This window comes from Meleagris gallopavo, chromosome 10 (genome assembly GCF_905368555.1).
Source record: "Meleagris gallopavo chromosome 10, MGAL_WU_HG_1.1, whole genome shotgun sequence".
In the NCBI taxonomy this organism is placed as follows: Eukaryota; Metazoa; Chordata; class Aves; order Galliformes; family Phasianidae; genus Meleagris; species Meleagris gallopavo.
Window position 1 is genome coordinate 10421773 of NC_139413.1, and position 23377 is coordinate 10445149.

Below are 23377 nucleotides of genomic sequence, written 5' to 3' on the forward strand. Positions count from 1 at the left end.
GAATTGCTACTTGTTTTATTGCAGCTTTACTAGATCTAAGTGCACAAACATAAATGTATGACCCATTTTGACTCATTAAAAGGTGGTGTATCTTTCATAGTAAATAGTAATACTTCCAATGAGAGCATTAAGAAATGACTAGTAGTTAAATGTCCTCTGAGTGTTAGAGCATTCCTAAGGCCTTTCTTAGAAACCAGTCGCTCACAAAAAGAGAAATTCAAACAGAGAGAGGAATGAAAGTGAGCCTGTATGTTTAATTGGATTTTTAAAGAATATGTCCTCACCTTAGAAATGTTGAGCTGTTTGCAGAACTCTATATTATTTCAGTGAAGCTGCAAATTTGCTCTTTGTCCTTAATAGCTTATGTGTCCCCTACCTGACTTATTTCTCATTTTCATGACTTTTGTTTGTTGGCTTCTCATGTGCATGAAGTGACTTTGGCCACTGATTTTGTATTTTCTTTCTATTTTCCTACAAGTGCCTTTTTACCTCAATCTTTTTTCCTCATATACCAAATGGATGCTCTGAACATATTTTTAAACCTTCTGTTGTTAAACATAGAAGGCTTAAATGTTGACGACATGTGATTGAGCTCCAGTGCAAAAAAAAAAACAAAAACAAACAAGACACAGTACACAGGAAGGGAAAAATGTTGAAAGGCTTAGGATTGATACTTTCTCTCCCACCCTTAACTTTCAGGGTTCCTAGTTCTTTTAATATTATTTTATGTTGTCATCTCTACAATTCAATCTACATCATCTGTATTCTAGGTTTTCTGTGTAGGCTGTCCTGCTCATTCTAGACTGAGAGGTTTTTTTTGAGACCTTAGCAGGGCTAGCAGAAGCACTGATTCACGTTTCTCAGCTGTTCTGCTTCTAGATATATATTGGATTTTGTCCAAATAACATGGCCTTTATGGTACTTTTTTCATTCATATCGGCATGTGATCCATTCTAAATCCATGTTTTCTTTTTGAAGAAACTATTTAAGCTGTCACTCCTCATTTTTCCTCATCATGTTCTTGTGCAGTTAATACCCCCCTTCACATACTGTATTTTACACATAATCCATTTTTTCCCCAATTTACCTGAATCTTCAGTTTGCTATGTTAATTTGTAATTCTACCAGATACTTGCAGTTGTTCCCAACCTCACACCATCCTCTGCATTAAGTACACACTCAGCTAACTCTTTAGTATTATTAATGAGAATGCTGGACAAATCCAAAGCTGGCTGAATTTCTGCTAGATAAACTTTCATTGTCTTAATAAAAACACTATGAATAACTGGTTTCAGGATATGGTTATTCAACCAGTTTTTCTCTATTTTACCTGGACAGTGTACTTGTAACACAGTTACTGTAATGTCAAGTGGTTTGCTGTTTTAAAACTTTCCTAAAATCAGGATGTTTTATGAAGGTTCATTTCTTCTATCTCAAAAATAGAAGCTCCACTATCACACTGCAGAAGGAAATTTAATTGATTTGACTTTTGAGGTGTTTACAATTCATTGATTATTTTGTGTTATCTTCATACAGGTAGTTGAATAACTTATTGCAGAATTTTTGGGGGAACTAAAGTTAGCTTCCTGGCCTCTAATTTTTTATTTACTTTCTTTCTCTTTCTTTCTTTCTCTCTTTTTAGCACAGGCATTCTGTTTGCCCCCATTTTTCATCTTCTAGCAACAGTTCAAGTCCTCAGAGATAACTATAAACCACTGAGAATTTTCTTTGGTCTATTCTTTAAGTGTCCTAGAGTAAACCTGAGCTTGTTCCAATAATCTGGAAACAAGATACTTCTCAAATTTCTTCCCACATAGTTTACTTTTAAAGAAGCTCACCATATTTCAAGTTTCATCTAACTTTTTACTGAAGCACAACATCCAAAAAAGCTACAGCTTTTCGTATTGTGAAAGTCTGAGGGACTTGTTAGTAGATTCAGTTTCATAGCTACATTTGTATGAACATTATGACTCATAAGAAGAAAAGTATGCAGAAATTTCATTCAAGATCTTAGGAAAAAAATGATAAGAAGTCAGCATTGCGTTTTATATGGTGGCAGGAAATTATTTCAAGTAGGCAAATTTATACTCTACTTCCAGATTCTTTATTGATTGTTGTTTTTATTTCTATTTAACTATAATTGTTGCTATTTAAAAGTTTATCTGGCCACTGATGTGCACATCTTAACATGTGCAGTGCAGTTTAATTTGAATGAATCACTGATGCGATTGTTTTCTTAAGGTGTGAAATCTAGAGAAGGAGAAAATGATTAGTCACAATGACAGAGCGAACATTTGGGAATTATGTTTCTGTGCATATTATTGAAAGATCAATAAGATGAATATACAGAGACAAATAATATTTACTGTAGAAGAACAAGAGAACATGTAATAGGTTTGTCTTGGATTACTTAGATTTTGCTCTGTGATCTAGTCCTCTTTTGTGATACAATTTTGAAGGTCTGTACTAAAGATCACCTTTGGTGTTCAGTGTTTGTTCTCTTTATATTTCTAGTGCACATCTATACTTCGTGTATAATAACAGTCAGATGGTTTAGCTTTAATATCACAGATTATCTTCCTGTATTGTATTCATAACATGAAAATGGTTTTCCTATGCGGCCCTTATCAGCCTCACTTCTACATCTCAAAATAAAACTGTGGTGCTTTAAAGCACTTGTTGTGCTTTACTTTGGTTGATTTTAAGAATGAGCCCAAATGAGGTTGATAAATGCCTCAGCCTATGGATAAATCAGGAACAGAAAAAAATAAAGTAATTCCAAACCTATTGACTCTTCATTGTGCATTGTATATGGGAAATAGGTTTCAATGGTTACTCTCTGGAAGAGAAACTGATAGAGAATATGATATATCCATGGCCAGGATGCAGGTACATTATAGAGATTCAATATGCTACTTATATCCAGGTATATGTTTTGACTGGTGTTTCCAATGCACCCATGACTGCATGCTTACAGAAATACTTGAGACCTGCATGTTGTAAGGCATATGATTTATCTTCAGCCTTGAAAACCTGCATGCACATTTGCATCTACTCTGACATACAGTTTTAGTAGTCTTTAAGGAAAGATAGGAACAGGATCTATTTAAGTCCACTATAATAACTAAGGTTGCAAACCAAATGCATCAGTGTTAATCTGCTAGTAATAGGTAATAGTAACTTTACCTATTGCTTTTGGGGAGACTTCATTGTTTAGTACTAGAATACAAGCATAGCATGTTAATGTGAGAAAATAGCTTATGCACAAGAACAGAATACTCTAAACAGAATCAGCAGAAAAGGTTCTTTTGTTTTTTTTAACGCAACTTATATGTTGAAGTTACTTTACTGATCAATAATAAAGTGTTTGCACAATTCGTCGCTTAAAAATTTTCTAGGATTAGTTACTACTTGAAATCTTTTACCTATGTAGAAGATTAAGTTGGATGTAAGTTGGATTGGGCTGCGTGCAGAGATCTATCGATATTCTTGTTACATATGGCATGACTTCAAAGCCATGTTCATAATAATACTACAGATATTGCAGAAATAGCCCAATTGGCAAATCTTATTTTTGTATATGATTTAGCATGTATATTAATTACATATTGTGTAAAATCCATTTTTTTTTATCTCTGCAGAATGTTATTGTGATGTTTTTTTTTGTTGTTTTCTGTTCACTAGTGCAATATGTGGGGGAAAAAAACGCTCTACCCAGACCCTTCTCTATGCAGGCTGAGAAACTGAGCTACAGAAGGATTCAAAGACATCGCTTCTCATGGATCATACTTCACTGCTGTGAGTACTGATACTGATAAATGCTGTTTGCCTGGCCAGCTTTAGAGACATGGAAGGGAGATGAATTTTTTGTTATGACAGCTTCTCTGGATAGTGCTCGCCTTTGGCTACTCACAACACCATCATATTCTGACCACCAAGACTTTATGTTCTTTCTTCTTTCCTCTGTGTACAATCAATATTATATATTATATAATATTATATTGTTCTATCTAAGTTTGAGACTGTGAACCACAGTTTAACTTTATATCAGAGATCTCTTGCATTCCTTGGATTAAGTTCGTTTTTCTCCTCTTTTTCTTGCATATTTCTTGCCTGTTTGTTGAAGGATCCATAAGGGGGACTAGATGCTGTGTGGGTGAGGTCTTCAGTTTCCAGAATGGGAATTTATAGTGTTTTATTGGTGCTTTTTTTTCCCTGTTATTGCATACATGGGATTGTTCCTACGAAGTGATTAGGAAAAGTTACTGTTTCTTATATCACATCAGCTGAGCTCCGATAAATGACTAAATGGTGTGCAATAAGAATTGAAGTATTAGTGGGGGGAAAAATAAAGCTGGAAACAGGAAAAATTTTACATCTGATTACTGAAATTCAACTCACTATTAATTTCTTCATCTGTAGGAATCTTATTGAGTGTCTATATTTTTATTTGCCACTGTTCTGGTTTCAGAGTAGAGTTTTGCAGAACCTTCTGGTAAATGTGAGCGCTGGATGTGGTGGTAGATTAATAGTATTGGAAATGACAGCTGAGCAACAGGTCATACACCTTTTTTGAAGTGGCTTGCAAACCACTGTCTGGGATAGGACAGTCATACAGAAACATTGCCAATGAGCTACAATGAGAGCCAATGAGTGCTTAAATTTCCAGTCCTCACAGATTCACAGGCCTGACACAAGATGAGTGGATTCCTTGTGGATCTGGGTCAACAATAGAACAGCAGTACTGTATAGATATGGAAACATCTGCTGTCTAAATAAAGTATACAGAAATAAATATCTACATCTTCTAGAAGCAAAATTGTCTTCACGCAGCCGTGAGTGATTAACCAATGGCAATAGGTAGCGTGTTACTTTTTGAGACTATTTTGCAAGCTTACAGAGAAAGGAGACTTCCTTATAATCATTATAAAAAAAAAAAAAGCCTATAAAATTGACTCAGGTACAGACCAAATTCTGAAGCCTTCATAAATGAAGTATAAAACTTTAAAAGTCTGAATTTCTTTTTAGTCTCTAATAAGAACTCATCTTATTAAAAATTAACACCTTTTTATTATATCTAATTTACTTATAAATCTTATTGCTTCTCATTATCAACTTTCACAGACATCTCAATCAACCTTATGATTAAATCTATTTTTTAGGGTATTCTTTTCCCACTGTTTTTAATTTTATCTTAATGACTTTCCTTCTTTCCTTGAAAATCCTTTCAACTTATGATGCTTATTGTATCACACGTCATTTGACTCCTTTTGTAGATACAGTCTGGGTCTTTTTATTACAGGCATGGTTTTTTTGTTGAGAACTGTATAAACTCCAAATTCTGTAATCAGGATGGTTATGTATTTTTATGGTTTCTTACCTTCCACAAGAGTTGAAATGCAAAGAACAAGAGCTACTTTTTATGTTTTGCTCTCATGTATTTGCCAAGCATTGTTGGCCTTAGCTGTGACTGAGTAACCACTGGAGGTTAAGTTTCAAATTTGATAATCCTTAACCGGGTAAAATGACCACAGGCAAGGAATAAAGTCCATCTATTCCCTAGGGTTCTAGAGTGCCAGAAAATTATTAGACCTACACGCTAGGAAGGTTTCCTATAGAATCTGAAAATGAAGTCATTATTTTACCTTATTATCTGCAGCTTGAAGGAATAACGTTAATCTCTGACCTATCATCTGCACTAATAACTGAGAATATATAAAAAATAAAAAGACATCCTCTAGTATATGTTGAGTAATTTTGCAAACCGAATTTATCCTAATTCTACACAGGTTCATATGGCTTATTGTGTCTCAGAATCTCCGAAGACAATTTTTTTCTCATTGTAAGGCAAGCAAATGGGCAGGGGCTTCCTTTTCGTCCTTTTTATACATTCTATTCTATTTTGTTTTATTCTTAAAAGTGCAAGATAAGGTCTTTCTATAGTAAATCAAACACTATTTTTTCCAACAGTAAAGGTTGTTACAGTGGTATAAAACAAAATTATTTCAGTATACCTCCGTGCATTTGGATTTACTGAATGGAGGATAAATGAGGAATTTGCCCCACTGAGTGTATTTGCAAGAGAAAAATCCCAGTAAAGAGAAACATATTGAATGTTTCCATTAGCTGTGTTCTAAGATAGTAATTTTCTCCAGTAATTGCTCCACTAAGGACTACAAGAAAAAATAAGGCATAGTTGGGATTGTGTTTGTGAATGGATTAAGGAAACATCAAAATATGCTCTTCTTAATTTATTTTAATAAGTGCTTGTATTATGATACTTTTGTCTTAATTTTCCATGGATTTCTTTAGTCTTAGGAGCACTTTAGGTAAGTATTTTTAAGAATAGATAGATATTTAGCATGTGTATTTGCTTAAGCGCTCTCCAGAATATTGGAGCTTTGAAATGTAGCCGGCATTTTTAATCCAGTAATGGTTTGTTTTAGTATGTGTGCTCCGGTCTCCTGTCAGTCATGACAAATGGTACAATTTCTTGTTTTTTTTATTTTATTTTTTTTTTTTTTTTGGTAGAGTACTAGCTATAGAGAACTGTTTTAAGGAAAAAATGCTTTATTATGTAGTCTTTCACTCACACTGCTTCCATGACATGATATTTTTCCTTTATGCTCTGTTGTTACTGTGCCAACTTGGATGGGAAAATAATCGGATAATAATTGTAACGCAAGTTCTCTATAAAAAATCTTCAAACCTTGAAGTTCCAATTGTATGTTATTTGGAGAAATAGTTTTAATATTTGCGTCTCAGCTTGCATAAGCAATATCACATTGTTTGAAACTGTGTTTTCCTATGACAGTTCCCTCAGGCAAGGACTCTGCGGTTTCAAAATGTTTTTGTCCCACTTGGCACAGGTAGATTTTGCTGTAGGAGCTAGTCGAATGTGAAATAATGGGAAGTGGTTTTGGTCTTGTTTCTGAAAGTTTCCTCAGTTGTCCCTCCAGACGCTGCCTCTGCAGACAGCAAGGGTAGTCTTGAGCCTATGGATTTCCTTGTTTAAGTAAAAATGAGTTGACTAGATATCTTTCCTATCTATGTGACAAAAAAAAGGATATATTTGTATCACCACTTTCACTTGAAAATGAAGTAAAATTCAAATGTTTTGAATTTAACAAAAAACCTGCGTAGTATACTTACCATTTGCTGACCTGTGGGTCATTGTTGTCTAGACTGCTCTAGGTGCCCCTGGCTGCAAGCTCTCTGACAACATCCCTAGCAGCCATTGCCATTTAAACTGTAGACTTTTTTTTAAGAGTTGTGTCTCTCTTGTCTCTCTCTTCCTTCTCTCTCTTTCTTTCTCCTTTTTTTTTCCCTTTAATAATGGAATTTTGTTAATGTTTTGAGAGGAACTAGAATAGTTCTATTCCCTCTGCTTTTTAGGTAAGTGCTTTCTACTTAATAATTCCATTTCTCTTTTGGATGAATCTTTAATTCTAATGAAGATTTAGAAAATTTCCTGCTAGCTTTCTAGAACAGTATTTCTCACTGATGTGAGTGAAATTAAGTAGAACTCAGGTTATTTTCTTTTTTAGAGAAATAATCTTTTCTGTAGTGAATTTTGAGGTTATACAAGAAGAAATCTGGACAGGACAATGCCTAAATACTGCACACTTAAACACACTATGGGCTTATAATTCCCTGTATTCTGATGCTCTTCAATGCCAGTGGTCTTGAATTGAGAGCTGTGGTTGTTAGGTCACTGCGTCAGGTTATGTTGATTGACTGGATATAATGCCACCAGTTAGCTTTTAAGACCATGCAAACTCAGTAATAACAAACTGAAATATTTTATAAATGGTTTCTAATTGTCTTTAAAAAAGATTTGCAAATCATATTCTATTGAGACTGCACATTAAAGTGTTTAAAATACTGTTCAAATATATAAAGATTTTTAAGCAAAATGAGATGTCAGAATTTAAGCATCTTATTCTGAGGCAATTATGTGATTCTTAATTTCATAATGTCATACTGTGTATGCAGTATGTCTCATAGTCACATAAAAAAATGAAAACTTAGTTGTATTTTAATAAAGACATGACATTGACATTAAATAAGTTCACCATGTTCTAATCATGTTATTGGCATTTATTCAGAAACATAATTCTCTAGAATGGCTTGATTGCATTCATTATCACCAGTTAGATCCTTTTTAATGTTTTTATCAACCTGATTCAGAATACTAAATCAGAGTACAGATGCTTGAATTTACTACTAAATCAAGCTGCAGTCTGTTTTTTTTTTTTCATATTTTAAATATTTCTGAGCTTAAGTACACTCTGGAACCTTATTTTGAAAACCTTTTGCCTCCTGAAGTTACTTCTGTATCAGTGAGACTAAACAAGCTTATTCATACAACTAAAACAAACTAATGTGAAGCTAGTTTCCTTGAAGTACTATGATTCTCAAGTCATCCAGGTTGGTTTGTCTAGAAATTGCTTGAATGCCCTGCATATACATCCAGAGATGGCACCTACCTCTCAGTTTGCTGGTTCAAGTGTTGGCTAATGATTCCTCCTGCCCTTAAAAAAAAAAAAAAAAAAAAACTTCACAGTGGAATTTAAGTTTAAATGTTAATAGGTAACAAAGTCAGAAGCAAATTCCTCCCAGTGGCTATAAAAAGGATAATGAAAATAAACACTTCACTGTGGACAAAGTAAAGCTGATTGAAAAGTTTCTTGTTCTTCCAATAACAGCATCTCTTTACTGCCAGCTAAATAGCCATTTACCCTTTGAACTTTGAAGAATGTAATCGTTTACCCTTCGAGACATCGCTGATGAACACCAATTACTTAATAATACTGTAGAATGACATTTATCAAGCAGTTATAAATTATTAGTTGTACTTCTTATTGTTGGAAAAGGAAGGGTAATGGCCTAGTTAGTGTCCATCTAGTGCTGAAACCATCTGTAAGTGTTTTGGCAAAAGGGATCAATTGCACTTTTAAAAAGCAGTAGCAACACAACTACATGAGTGGCTTTACATAAATCATGTGTGTGTCATAAGAAACCAAAAGTATGTTAAACCTATCAGCAGTGACAGAAAGAAAAGGTGTTCCTTCATTTGTTACTGGTATGTTTCTTGTAATTAAATCAAGAAAGGAAGGTGGAGAAGATAACCACTCAGCCCATGCTATAGCTATACCTAATACCAGGAAAGCTGAGGCTGGATCTTTTGTTGTTGCACACCACTCTGATATGCAGAGTTTGAAGTCGGAGTATTCCGGTGTGGAGTCAGGAATTGGGCTCACTGATCCTGGTGGGTCCTTTCTAATTCAGAATATGCTATGACTGTATGATGTGAAATGAAAAAAGATTTCAAAAAAAAAAAAAAAAGATATTTTTTTTCTCAGGAAGAATGTTGCAGTTTTCTGTACACTATACAGTGTCAATTCTGCTGATTTTTTTTATTTCATTCTTTTTTTATTTTTAATTCCATCAATTAGTGTTCTAATGGAAACGTCTTGTGAAGTAAAATATTCAGGTTGATTCCTTTCTTTTTTGGGTGAAAGAGGGTAGTATAGATAGATGATGAGTCCATAGAGCTGCACCTAATTATGTCATACAACAATATCAGAAGCAAACATTTTTGATCTTTCTTTCTCGTTTTTTCTCAGATTCTCTTGGTTACAGATTTTCAAGCCTTTGAACATTGATTCACATCTGGTGGCTAAAGCATAATTTATGAAAATCAAAGACAGGAAGATCTATAATGGTTTTTACTGAAATCTCAGCTCTTACTGAAAAGTCTGACGTTACAGTTCATAAATGCATGGGGAGTTTTAGCCTGGATTTTACATTATTAGGGAGCATTCTGCTTCAGATTAAAAAGAAAAAGAAACACAAGACAAAACAAATTATATGCCCTACTAGTAAAATAGGAGGAACATTCAGTTTAAAAGCATATAAACATCCAAAATAAGCATAAGAATTTACCCTTTTATTTTTGCAAGGGTGATTATATGCTCACTGGGAGCTTATTCATTAAAATAGTAATAGCCATCATTTACTCTCTTTCCACAGTGAGAGCAAAGTGACCGTGCAAAAATGAAGCGCCAAAGTGATAATCCAGCTGTTTCTTTGTGCTTTTACCTTCAACACTGCAAAATTCATGGCTTCATTAAACAGTAGGAAAATATTTAGAAAGATAGGATTTTATCTTGGGGATAGAGGGAAGCATGGGTAAAACTGTAAATTAGTAACTTTGTAAAAGCAGGGAAAATAAAACAGTTCTAATGAAGCACAGTGTCATTTCAGAAGGTCCTAGCATGGTTCAGCAAATAGAATTTTTTGCCACTCCTGATGCACACCAGGCCTTCTTTCATCATGGCAGAGCAGGACCCAAGGAGCTGTCTGCACTGATGCTGGCCAGGGCTGGTTTTCCTGTGTCCAACGGCCTCATGCCTGCAACCTCCCAGCTGCACCTTCAGCCCTGTGAGCACAGCAAACTGCCTGGGTGCAGCCCAGGGGTTTGATGTGTGACCCTGGAATAGGGCAGGGAGCGGGCTGTGCCTCAGTGAGAATGACACCAAATCAGTGTGTAGACATTAGGAAGATTTAATAAAACAATTTTATTGTATTACTAATAAGACTTCACTGTATTTGCTAGTTAAACTTTTAGATCGTTAAAATAATAATTTATACCTTATATTGCATTTTGAATGTGGTGCTCGGGGACATGATTTAGCAAAGGATTGTTAGGGTAGTATGGTTAGGTTGTGGTTGGACTCGATGATCTTCGAGGTCTTTTCCAACCTGAGTGATTCTATGATTCCTTTTGACTAGAACAAGACTTTGAATGCAACACTGAGCGGGGCAGAATGAGCTGGAAATTAGCTATGCTAAACACATAGGAATATCTGAGATGGTCAGATTTAAACACTAGAATAAAAAGGTTGAAGAGCTTAGGTAAAAGATGGACTGTATAAAGCATATTGGACTAAATGGGTCTGGGGGGGATGTGATATTAAAATATGAACTGAGACTAATACTTTTTCTCTCAACAAAACATGAGTTACAAATTTGAGGAACTGTTTTCTAATCGAGAGATTGAAACCCTTCCTAGATCTGGAGAGATTCAGAAATAATGCAGAAGCTGAAGGTTAAGACAGTTAATGGGAATCAGCTGTTCTTCCTGGGTACAACACATAGCTGTGCCCAAGGTGATGAAGGATTTTAACTAAGGACTGATATAAGAGGAGAGATGAGACAAATGAAGCAGGCCCTGGCCCATCTTAGGCAGCACAGCTCAAAGTAGTAGGTGCATTTTCATGGACAAGAAATGTGGCCTATCGGTATGAAACAAATATGGGGAATCTTTCTTTATGAAAGTTAGCTTCTTTAGGAAAAAAAAAAAAAAAGTGCTGTTTGAGCCTATCCCCAGTGATGCCTGTATGGGAACACCTTTCATTCCCGAGTTAATGTTTCCATACAGAAATAGGAAAAGAGGTTGGGCTACGTGCAGGGTAAACCAAGGTTTCTGGGCTTTTTCAAAGCCAACTTCATGGTTAATCTGTGTATACTGTGGGCTGTATGTAAAAAGTTGATCTTTCTAAATCTAAGCTGTTATTTTTCTAACTATCTGACAACCCACATAAATTCACAACTGCTTTTATGGCTCTTTTTCCATTATTTTTTGTTGCTTGCTAATTACTTTTCTTGCCCAATTTCATTTGCAGTTTGAATAAATAAACTGTTTGGTTCTGCCTTCAGGTTATTGTAGGAATAGTCAATATGCAGCTATAATAAAATCATAAATTTCTTTGAACAGGCAATTTTGAACATATCCTTCCACACTGGGTTTTTAAAGCTCAATTATTGTAGAAGCAACTTGCTTAGGAGCTGGAAAGTTTTAGTGCTAATTTCTGAAGTTTCGAAGAAATTAAAATCATACATAGCTCTATATATTGCACAAGTAGTTTGAACATTTGCCTGGAAAGTTAGATAAAAATGTGTATACTGGAATGCAGAGCACTGAAAAATTTTATCCCTCTTTAATCTAAATTCAGAGAAGTTTTAGGCTGCAATCAATATGCTGGGAGGATAACTTGTAACAGAACTACAGGCTACATATTTTCTGTGTTATGAGCAAGATTTTACCATTCTTATCCTGGATAAAAATTTGCAGAAGAAATGTTTGCAACCTTTTCAATTATGCTATTTTGAATTAATGTCACTGTAGCTGATCATATTATATGGTATTATTCCATTTTGCCTTGCTTTCGTACTACATGAAATTATTATTTGGGAGAAATTTTTCTCATACCTAAAAATCTTTAAAGAAAGGGAGAACCATTAACTTTTGCTAAAGTATCAACAAATTGCACATTCACATTAAGGCCAGGAGAGCTCTTCAGAAATAGGCTCGTTTTCCCACTTCTACCAGTAAGACAGCGAAATTATGTCCTACTGAGTATACAGGGTCAGCGAAGGGCTCACAGTTCTGGCTCACTGACTTCACTTTAATTGTTTTTTAAGTTAGCACACATAAAATAGCTTTGTTTCCTGCACAGGTTCAGATGCATGGCATTTTCAGTGGTCTCCTTGGGCGCTTACCCATTTGCAGCTAGATATTTATTATTCTTGATGTGCTGTGCTCACTAATGATAATCTGAGTGCTGTAGACTTTGGTGGTCTTTGCAGCTGCCGCCCAGAAAACTCATGACTTACTTTGGAGCATGTATATCCCATTTTCTCATGTTTTTAGCTCCCTCTTCTTATCTCTCAAGGTTTTGTAATTAGATAATAGAAAAGGACAATTCCAACTAGCTGTGTGTGTATAAGCTTGAAAATAACAAGGCATTAATTTCATTTTGTCTTGTATTTATATCAACACAAACTCGTTTGCATTTGTATGACAGAATGGTGGGCATAGATTAGCCATGATCTGGTACATCAGAGCACCAAGAGGGATCATTACCTGCACTACAAATAATAAAAATTACTTAGGTATATCTAAATAGTCACAGAGATAATTGCTTTTAGCCACACAGCTATTTAATATTCTTTAAAGGTCAGTTGCTTAAGCTGTATCTATTACAGCATTGTGCAAAGGCAGTTTATAGGAGCTGTGAATAACAGAAATGTATGAAAGACTTTATAATATATAATTGTTAATGGGCCACTAGAGGCTACTGCCTCAAGAATAAAAATTAGGATATCTCATGAAGAGTAATACACATCTGGTCAATGTTCTGCTGATGTAATGTGACCTTGATCTCTGGACTAGAAAAAGAGATCAGGGTGGCAAAGAAATTAATTCAGCTTGGTTATCGTATGTTAGTGGCAATGGATGAGGTAATTTGTCAGGCCACATCTAGATTTGCTGACTAAAATTTCCTTTCTTCCTTCTCTTTCCATAAAATAATGGAGGGCCAGGAGGATCTTTAGCTTATAATCATTGTTGTGTGCTGCTTGCATAATATATGAGCCTTGGGAATAGTCCAGTTATGTACTTTCATACCTGCCAAAGTACTATACTCTAGCAAACACTGAATTAATGGATGTTTAATCAGTTGGGAGGGTTTTTTGAGGTCAGGGTCACATTTAAACCTTGTATTAGCTAGAATTTTTTTATTTTTTTTTTTTTTTGGTCTCTTTAAGGCAAATATTATATGCATATTTCTCTTACTTCAGCAGCTCATCTTCTGCCATATGCTGGGCCAAAACCAAGTTTGAAAGCTTGATCTTGTGAACTCAGTGACTGGTGCTGTGGTCTGAGGTATTGTGTGAATATTAAACCATAGAATGCAGCAAGGATGTAAAATATCTATCAGTGTTTTAAATCTCTGTAAGGTTAAGAAGAGAAGCAGAAAGATATATAGCTTCATAGTATGCTTGTAAGTTTAGTACACAAATGACTTCCCAGATGCTGTTCCCTGCATCTTGAGACTGCAAGTCCTTGTTGGTTGCCCATGTGATCACAAAACTTAGTATTTATCCCAACTAATTTGTGTCATGTATCATGAGTAGTTTTTCATGAAGTGACCACCTAGGCACTGCACTGGAGGATGTAGCTGAATTTCTGCCCTTGTTTGCTCTGTTACACTGTAATTGTTTATTGACAGCAAAAATGGCACTACTTAATTGCAGTCAATGTACAGGATATTCCAGGTCTTCAAAGCACATTTTCCTTCCCTTCTTTCCAGATAGCAGTTGTATAATAGAAGACCAAAGGCAAACAGATAACTGGCAAAGAATTGATCTATCCTAAGGCACATTGTATATCTGTTCCACAAGTTTGTTACGAAGTATCCAAAGTGCAAAGGATGAAAAATGAATAGCATATGGGAAGTGGGCCAGGTTACTGGAGTAGGGTAACTCAGAGTGGGAAGGTCACTTGTGTAACCAGCAGCTCCAGCAAACAAGCTCTAGTAGATCTGGTTGAAGCAGTTAAAGAAGTTTCTGCCCTTACCTGTCCATCCTTGCCTTCTTGCATCCCCCTTAAGGAAACTGGTAGAAATAAATACTTGCTTCCGTGCTACTTGCAGTCCAGTTCAGTTCTAAATACTATTGCAAAACTGTTTAAATTTGTCTTTTGAGCTATAATCTAAGGTGTAAGCTAAAGCATGGGATTGTATTTTCAGTAAATGTAAGGTACAAAGTTCAGAGCACAACAGCAACAGCTGGATCTATGCAGTGCTTGCAATGAAGTAATATCAATACGTAGCTATCTAGATGCTACATGATATGACTGCTAGTAGTGAAAATCAAGTGAAAAAATTAGAAGAAAGGGAAAATGATATGAATACAGTTTGAATTTTATAGAGAACAAGGCTTATCATATAGCATTCTCAGAAGAAGACGCATATCATAGAGAAATCAATCAGTTTCTGTCAAGTATTATTAAATGTATGTAAAGTAACATTTTGGATTATAATTCATATTCAGTGGATTAAAACTACTGATAATCTCTAGAAATTATTATAAAAGATGATTGCCACAGCATAAATGTTTCCAGCCTGATAGGACAGATCAATATTATTGAACATTGCAGTAGTTTCTGCAGTGATCTGAAAGAAAACACCACCTGTAAAAATTAAACATACTAGTCGTAGTTCATACATTACTAAATAGTTAAAATTGCCACCTTATCTCCTTTCAAAAATGTGTGGCAAAAAGTATCGTGTACACTACGGATACCCTATCTCCTATATATCCTCTGTAAAAGCTATAGGAAAGGTGCACCAGTCCCTAGCTAAAATGAATATAGGAAGTGCTGAATCAAGAAAAGAACAATGGCTCATAAAGAAGAGGCTTGAAACCATTGCTAGCTTCAGAACTGTTTTGATTTTGAGCATGATACAGCGAATGATCTATGCTCTGCAAAATGTTCAAACACAAGCCTAGATCCACTGAAGTTACTTTTACTTGATGTCCAGCTTCCCAGTGAGTTTTATCTGAAGTTTATACATTCAATACAAATGTTTCTCTGTGAGCTGTTACTGACAATGCCTCTTGGCACAGTCGCACTGAACTGGTATGAAGTTACTAAAAATTATGATGGGATAATATCATACTACTGGAGGCTGAGGTTCATCCTGATGATTAACACCAGTTAGGATTTAATAATAATAACATTCAGGGTTTGATCCACTCTTCATTAGTGAGTAAAGTCTGTTCAAGTATTTTTCTGGTACGCTAAGTTACCTGAAGCATGGTATTCCATCTTTTATGAGAAATACTATTCTCCAGGAACAAATAATCATTAATAGAGGTGAAATATCTAGTATTTCAAATGCAGTAGTGTTTATCAAATGTAGAGTAAGCGGTATAACAAAACGTAACAAATCTAAGCTGTTAAAATGCAATCATATATAGTAATGTCTTCAGACAGTAGTTTATTCTTTTCAATACTGTTAAAGTTTCTGTAGTGAAACTAACCATCATAACTGTGTGAGTAGAGTTATTTGTCTGCATCTGTTTGTGCAGAACTGAAGAAAGTTTGGATAAAGACAGGAGAAAAAGTTGTCATCAGTTCTGGAAAGTGTTAGCGAGACTGCACCTTTTAACTTGAACGTTATTCCTTAAGAGTCTCTTTTCATAGGTTCATCCATCCTTGAGAAACACTGGGTGGCCTTTCAGAAGCATTAAGTTGTTTAAAGAAACAAAAAGCAATAAAGTCATGAAAACTGTCTCCTACATAAGAGATCCTAATTCCACCTCATATTAAGACACTTTCTCTGTTAGTTTGTTAATTATTCTTTTTGTTGTAGTTAATTAAAGCCAGTTCACTTTATTAACATTGTTGCTTTTTTTTTAATGGCTCCATAAAACAATTTCTTCCACTCTTATCTTTGCCCATGTGATCTATCCTGTTATGTACTGTTGGAACTTAAAGTCAAGCATCGGAACTTGGTATTTATTTTATTAATAGTCCTAGATTTCATTTTCTCTAAACTTGAAGGCTTTCCTTTTTCATTCTTTCCCTTAGTGATTAATACAAGAGTTGATTCACCTTCCCACAGGAACATTTTCATTCCTGACAGACTTTGACATTTAAAGTGTAAGTCTTCTAGCAACAACACAGGACAAAAGCTTTAGGAGACAGATTTTTTTTTTTTTTAAATATTAAAAGATGGTGTCACTGAAAGTTTAAAATGGTAAAAATGATCCTGCTTGTGAACTGCGACTAACCCAAGTGGAGGCAGTTTTTCTAGGAGTTGGACTTGAAAATTATTTTGTAATTTAACACTCTCAGGTGTCACAGTTAGATAAAGAATCCTATTCGGCATGCTACGGCGTATCCCTTGCCAACATGAAAACCTGAGCCTGATGTAATTCTGATAGGTTAAAGTTGCATTGCAGAAGTCCAATTCTAATTTTTTTCCCCCTTTAGCTACAAGGTTTAGTAATAATATAAGATTTTACAATTTCTACCTTAGAGGCACGTACATTTAAAAGTAGTGAAGTCAGGTATAAACTCATTTACAGGTAAAGGTTTAAAACCCTCTGGTTCTGATAGAAGTTTTTTCAAAGCAACATAGCTGGCAATATAAAAATTAGGATATGTTTTAGAGATTTCTGAAATTACGTGTTGCCCTTCCTGTCTACTTCTAAAGGAAGAAAAAAAAAAAAAGCCTAAGTATATACATTTATTTTGTGGCAAGCCCATTATATTATCTACAACTGACAGGATACAAGAAGATGTTGACAGGTGTAAACTTACTTTGTGCCATTCTGGCATCAGGATACGAAAACATTTAGCAGGGTTAAGAATCAGTGTATTTGCATTATTCTCTTTTGTTGAAGTAACTCCTGCAGTACCAGTTCACCCTCTCGTTAAACAGTGGAGGGAAACAGAAGAAAGAAATGAGAAAATTCCTGTTAATCAAAGAGAACACAGAAATTTCCCCAATGACAGGTTTCTACTGAAGAGCTGATAGTTAAAATGCTGAAACCTCCCAGCAGCCTTCTCCGTAGGCAGGGATAGGCTAACACCTCGAGAGCAGTGGTGCATACAACCTCAGTGTAAGCACCACTTACAGAGGCCTAAGTACCAATGCCATGGGTGCATCTGGTCAAGGGTCAGAAAAATAGTCTTATGTTTTACTGAAAATGACTAATTCAGTGTAAAAATGGGAGATAGCAGAATTTGAAATAAAGATAAACCAATAAAGCAAGGGAGTTATAATAGCTTGCTGTGTCTATATATGTTCTTCTCTGTTTTGTTCTCTCTTCCTCTTTTGTCTTTTAATGAATATTTTATAGTAGCTATGTTTTCCTTTAGGCTGTTTCTTTCCGTTATATTCCATTTTCTTTAATTGTTTCCAGTTTTTTTCATCTGAAATACTCTTTCAATCTTTAAGGCGTGTTCCTTTTTTCCCAATTCAGCTTTACTTAACCTATCCACCTATTTAGATTTTTGTGAGGATACTCCTGTCTTTGATATTCATGTACTATTTCCCAAGAATGAACACAATATACTCTCCTGACAAGAAAGATTTTTAAATTATTGCTAACTTTATTATACCTATTATCTAGGTAAATATATAATAGGAGAATACCATTGTGATAATGGTTATTTCAGGAAATCTTAATTAATCTTGGGTTTTGAATTAGCTTCCAAGCCCACTACTTAGCCTTCTGTATTTAGCAAGTAGACAAATTTATGTTTTTCTTTGGGATTCCATGGAAAGAGACATCTTTATTCCTACATCAGAGATCTCTCAGTATGGCAGATCAAGAGATAATGTAGTCCTTCAATTCCGTCTTGATTATGTATTTGTTTACATATGTCTGTGCTCTCGTCTGCCTTTTTTTTTTTTTTTTTTTTTTTTACCTTGTCTTTATATTTTGTGGGTGTGGAGTATGGAACTTCATTCTTCACAATGCTGATGCATCAATCGGTAGAAAAGTGTAAATAGAGAACTGTTCTAGATTTAAACCATCGCACCAATGAGTCAATGCAGTACACTGTTTTTATCTCAAATGGCAATTGCTAGGAAACTGTTGTAAATGATTAAATTTGAAGTTTTATGTAATTTTTAATGTTGATAATAATTACTAAATGATAAGGAAAACTGTTCCTGAATTGTAATAATAATAATAACAAATTAAAGGTTGTTCATATACAAATCCTCCAAACAATATACATATACAATAACTGGAACCCAGCCAGGGCACATAGCAGGCAATATGTGCTCTATAAATATACTAAAAATCATGGTTCCTGCATGGATTTGCAAGCTGAAATCTGGCATAAAATCTTGAGAGACAGAGAAGAAGGTCGCTGGGTTTGAAAGACATGTTAGTGATGGCAGTTGGATATGTTCAATTTTTGACTATCCAGCAGAAATTGTAATTCTCTACTTGGTGAATCAGATTTCTGTTCATATTACCAAATAAGCAAGTTTTCTGCAGTGACATGAAAAAAGATAAAATGAATAAAGACTCTTTCTTTGTAAAGCTATAAACTATTGGGTATAAGGGAATATGGAAGATATTTCTCAGAGAATTTGAAAAGTACAGATCATGCATCTTTAGTATCGCTTCTTTTAGAGTATTGCTCTGGAAACAACACAGTAGGTGAAAAGACCAGCATTGAGAGCTATAGTAATAAGAACCAGAAAAATTTATTTTGTGCAGTAGAAAACAAAGATTGAGGGGTATAGAGGGCTGTATAAACTGTTATGTAGGCATGCAAGAAGATGATTTGTAGAATACCTACAGTAGGTTTTAAAGCACAAGGCTGCAGATGTCATGACCACAGTTGAGGTGATAACAATGATATCAGTTCGAGAGTAGAAGGGATGGATATGTTAGTCTGGGGTGGGTGGAACTGTTAATTCCAAAAGTCTTTGCAGGAAGAAGACTAGTGATTTTTATTTAATCTATTTTTCTATGTGAAAAACAACAAAATGTTAAAACTGAAGTTAAAATTAGAAATATAAGCAGCAGAAAGCTAGTGATGAATTGACTATAATATTTCACGGAGGGAGCTGCAATGGTATAGAATAATATTTGACACAAAAAAAAGCCAACGAACATAAACTGAGAGTAGTCTATATGCCACCCAACAGCATATATTTATGTATATAATTGCTAGTGAGCCACACTGTGATGATGGAGTGGCATTCAGATAAAATTAGCCAGACTGGTATAGACTAGAATCTGCAATATGGATGTATTCTTGCAAACAAAAACAAACAAACAAAAAACATACATAGATATAAATATTTCATTTCATTTTATACCAAGATTTTTAGTAAAAAATATGTTTATGCTTTTGAAATCTCCTTCTGCTCCTTCTAAAATTTCTTCTCTCCCTCATCTGTAACATATGTAAGTAATATTAAGGATGTCTGTGCATGATAAAATTTTAAATATGAATTACTAATGGCTCTACGTGTATAAGCTCAGAAATCAGCATATAGATTTTCTCATTTTACTACTTTTCTTCTTTGCTGCTTGTCAGCTGTTTTCTAGATTGATTTCACTGTGAACAGTTAGAAGTTCTAACCTAATAATAAGTGAGTGCTCCAGGGCTAATCACTACAAAACAAAACCATAATCCGAACTTCTGGCAGTGCAAGTGTCTACCTCTCCTTATGCCCTCATTGTCCTACAGTCATTCAGCGGGATTTTAATCAAATCGTAGAAGTATAAAACCATAAAATTTCATGAAAAAATTTAAAAATAGCATGAACATAATTTAACATACCACACTTTTTTTTTTTTTAGTAGAATATAAATCAAAAAGAATTTATTCTACTGTAACATAACTGTATTGGTGTAGTATTTTATGAGGATTGTGTTTCTTGGGCAAAACAGCTGTTATGTAATGCAAGCATAGAGCATAATGTCTAACCTGATACAGTTCATCAGTAAACACAGTAAACACTACTTAGTAATTGGTTTTTGAGTTTGTCAGAAATGTCTGAGATAATTTTTAGGAGACAGAATCACTGGTGAAGAAGTTTAGATTTGCAATTGCGATGGCGGGTGTCCTGCCAACAGGAGTTCACCTATGGAAAAAATATTACAGCCGTTGTACCTTTTCTCAAAGTTCAGAGGTATTCCAAATGGCTGGACAGACACAAGCTGTAGTCTTCATACCTACAAATCTACCTAATCTCTGTGACTATAAATTATTTCACCTATCTACTTATGTGGATATAAAGACTGTTGAAGACCCCTGATGAAGTAAAAAGACTTTCCTGAAAAGAAATATTAGTAAAATATTTATCTTCTAAGTTCTAATGCAGGATCAACATTCCATTCCTACAAGTTCTACTTCATTTTTTGTTTGTTTGTTTGTTTGTTTGTTTTAATTCTTCCCTCCCATGCCATTGGGAGGGGAGGAGAGCAAGCACACGATTGTGTGGTGCTTAGTTACCCGCCAGCTTAAATAAAGAACAACAGCTGTAAAGAACTGACAAAAATCATAGTGTTACAGTATCTCCTCTCTCCTCTTAGGGATGCCAGCTTTGCACCTGGACATGATTCTACCCCACCAGTTCTATATGTTTAAAGAAAAACAATATCTATTCTGGTACCAGGATTCCATAATTAGACTCCTTGGTTGGCAACAGCCTGCTGAATCATAGTCTACTATGTGCAGAGGTGCATATTGTCTTCTCCAAGAGCTGGCACTGTTTCATCTACTGCCTTTAGAAAGTCTCCTTTGCCAGTTAGGTGGATACTGTCAGAGCAGATTGCTTTCAAACCTAACACTTTCATCTGTTTCATGAATCAGTATACCCTGCACAGTTCATCTTCTGACAAAATACACATGTGAAGTATTCTGTGGTCTCTTATATCTGCATTTCCAAACTGTTTGGATTTGTCAGAAGTTCCTGCAAGTGAGTAAGTGGAAATTCATCTTGTTACACCATCTCCAGTATTGTTGGGGCTATTTGAATGAGTTTTGTTTTTTCTGAGCAAGATGAAGACTAAGTGTATGATTGTTTTCTGAGGATATTTTCTATAAAGCTGAGAAGTTTCAAGCAAGTGTAAATGTTTAGGCTGACATTTACTGTTTGATATGGAAATGATATTTTTTTTGTTTTTTTCTTCCTCTATTAGCACCCACAGTTTTCAGAACTGCAGAAAACTGTGCTGGCTGAACGCTATCTGGAGCTGCATTCCAAAACGTCATGTTGCCACACTGTCCTCTGACTTTCTATTCTTTTCTGTGTACACCTTGCAAATGAGGAGCATATAATTACCACGCTCATAACTTTTTGTGTGTGACTTATAAGTCTACTGAAGAACAAGTATGGAAATTTTTCCAGCGATTTAGACCTTTCACCATATTTGTAGCCCTCCTCTGGAAATTATCTGATAGTTTTATGTCTTATGTTGTGACATCCAAAACTGCACAAAAGGTCTACTCAGTGATATTGCACCAGAGCAGAGTGGGACAACTCCTTCCCTCATCTGGCTGGCAGTGCTGGGCCTTGCGCACCTGAGGGTACAGTTGGCCCTTTTGCTTGCAAGGGCATGCTGCTGGCTTGCATTGAACTCACTGTCAGCAGGAACCCCCAGACTTCTTTCTATGGAGCACTCTACAGCCTCTCATCCTCACACTGTTGCCCAGTCCCAGGTGCAGAATCCAGCACCAATCTTGTTAAACTTCATGTGACTGGTGATTGCTCAGCTCTATAATTTGTCGAGATCTGTCTGCAAGACCTCTTTACTCTTAGGGAAGTCAACAGCTCCTACCAATTCAGTTTTGTCTTCAAAATTACTTAGTATACTCTTGAGTTCTGCATATAATTTATTTATAAAAATAATTAAAAGAAGTTGCATTGAAGTGGAGTCTCTAGTCTCCACTAGTCTCTAGTGGAGTCTCTAGTGGAGAAATCCACTAGAGACTGGCTGACATCTTGAAGTAACCCAAATTACTATAGTCCTTTGAGTTTGACCTGTCGGACAGTTGTCCACTCATTGTATTATGTACATATCTAACTATGGTTATGGCATTTTTTCCAGAAGGATACTGTGGAAAACAGTATCAAAAGTTTTTCTGAAATCCAAAAAGATTATATCAGATGGCTTCCCTTGGCCAACTAGGTGAGTAACCTAGTTAGTTAAACAGGACTTTCCCGTAGCAAACTCATGCTAACTATAACTAATTTTGTTATCTTTGAACTAATTTATTTTGGACTTATGACAGCTGAATTCTGTCTACCACTTTATTTCTCAATCATTTTGTATCTTAAGATTCTTTATAGTTCTTTGCAAGTACTGTCTTTAGTGCCCTCTATAATTTTTCCTATCAGCAAACTTTGTCAAGTCGCTACTTACGATCTTTCTTTATCACTAACCAGCTTGTTTTACACTTGCTAGATGTATTTTGGTGTTCACATGCTCAGCAGCTGAAATTTATTTTATGATAATTTAAAATATTTAAATGTTTTACCATGGCTTGTTGAGATCAGTTCATTGGTTTTAAAAGATAACATGTATTTAAACCAGAAATTGATTACACTAGACAGGACAATCTGCCCTTATAATGCCTAATTAAAGTTAGTGAATCAGTGATTAGAGATTATTTTACAGATTATAAAAATAAATGAAAAATTACAGAAGTCATAAAATGAAAGTCACTCCCCACTTTCCAGCATTCTTTGATATTTGTTGAAATTTGAATTCATTATGTCATGTTCAACTCAATTGTGTTGACCCAGCCTAGCTAAAAAGTAAGGTAATTCAGCTACTTGTAACTTAGTTGACTTCGGGTACAACATTAATCCCAAAAGGTAGCATTAACAAGAAATGTTAATCAACACTGAGCTCAGGTAGCATACGAATTTGTTCATGTTATAAAGGCCACATCAAATACTATTTAAGATTTGTTATGGTTATTTTATGTAGAATTACTTCATGTCTCATTGGTAGCCATTACTTTGAGGTGAATCTC

The 23377-nt window shown here is 35.0% G+C and overlaps 1 protein-coding gene across 3 annotated transcripts in view; it reads left to right on the plus strand.

Moving 5' to 3' along the window:
• Nucleotides 1-3684: 3684 nt before the first annotated feature.
• The window catches only part of LOC100548295 (pancreatic alpha-amylase), a 236878-nt gene continuing 217185 nt past the window's right edge, over nucleotides 3685-23377 (plus strand). For all 3 annotated transcript variants that reach the window (XR_014885356.1, XM_085232253.1, XM_085232254.1), the window contains exon 1: nucleotides 3685-3798. The gene's annotated coding sequence lies outside the window, so the exon portion shown is untranslated. The remainder of the gene's footprint in view (nucleotides 3799-23377) is intronic.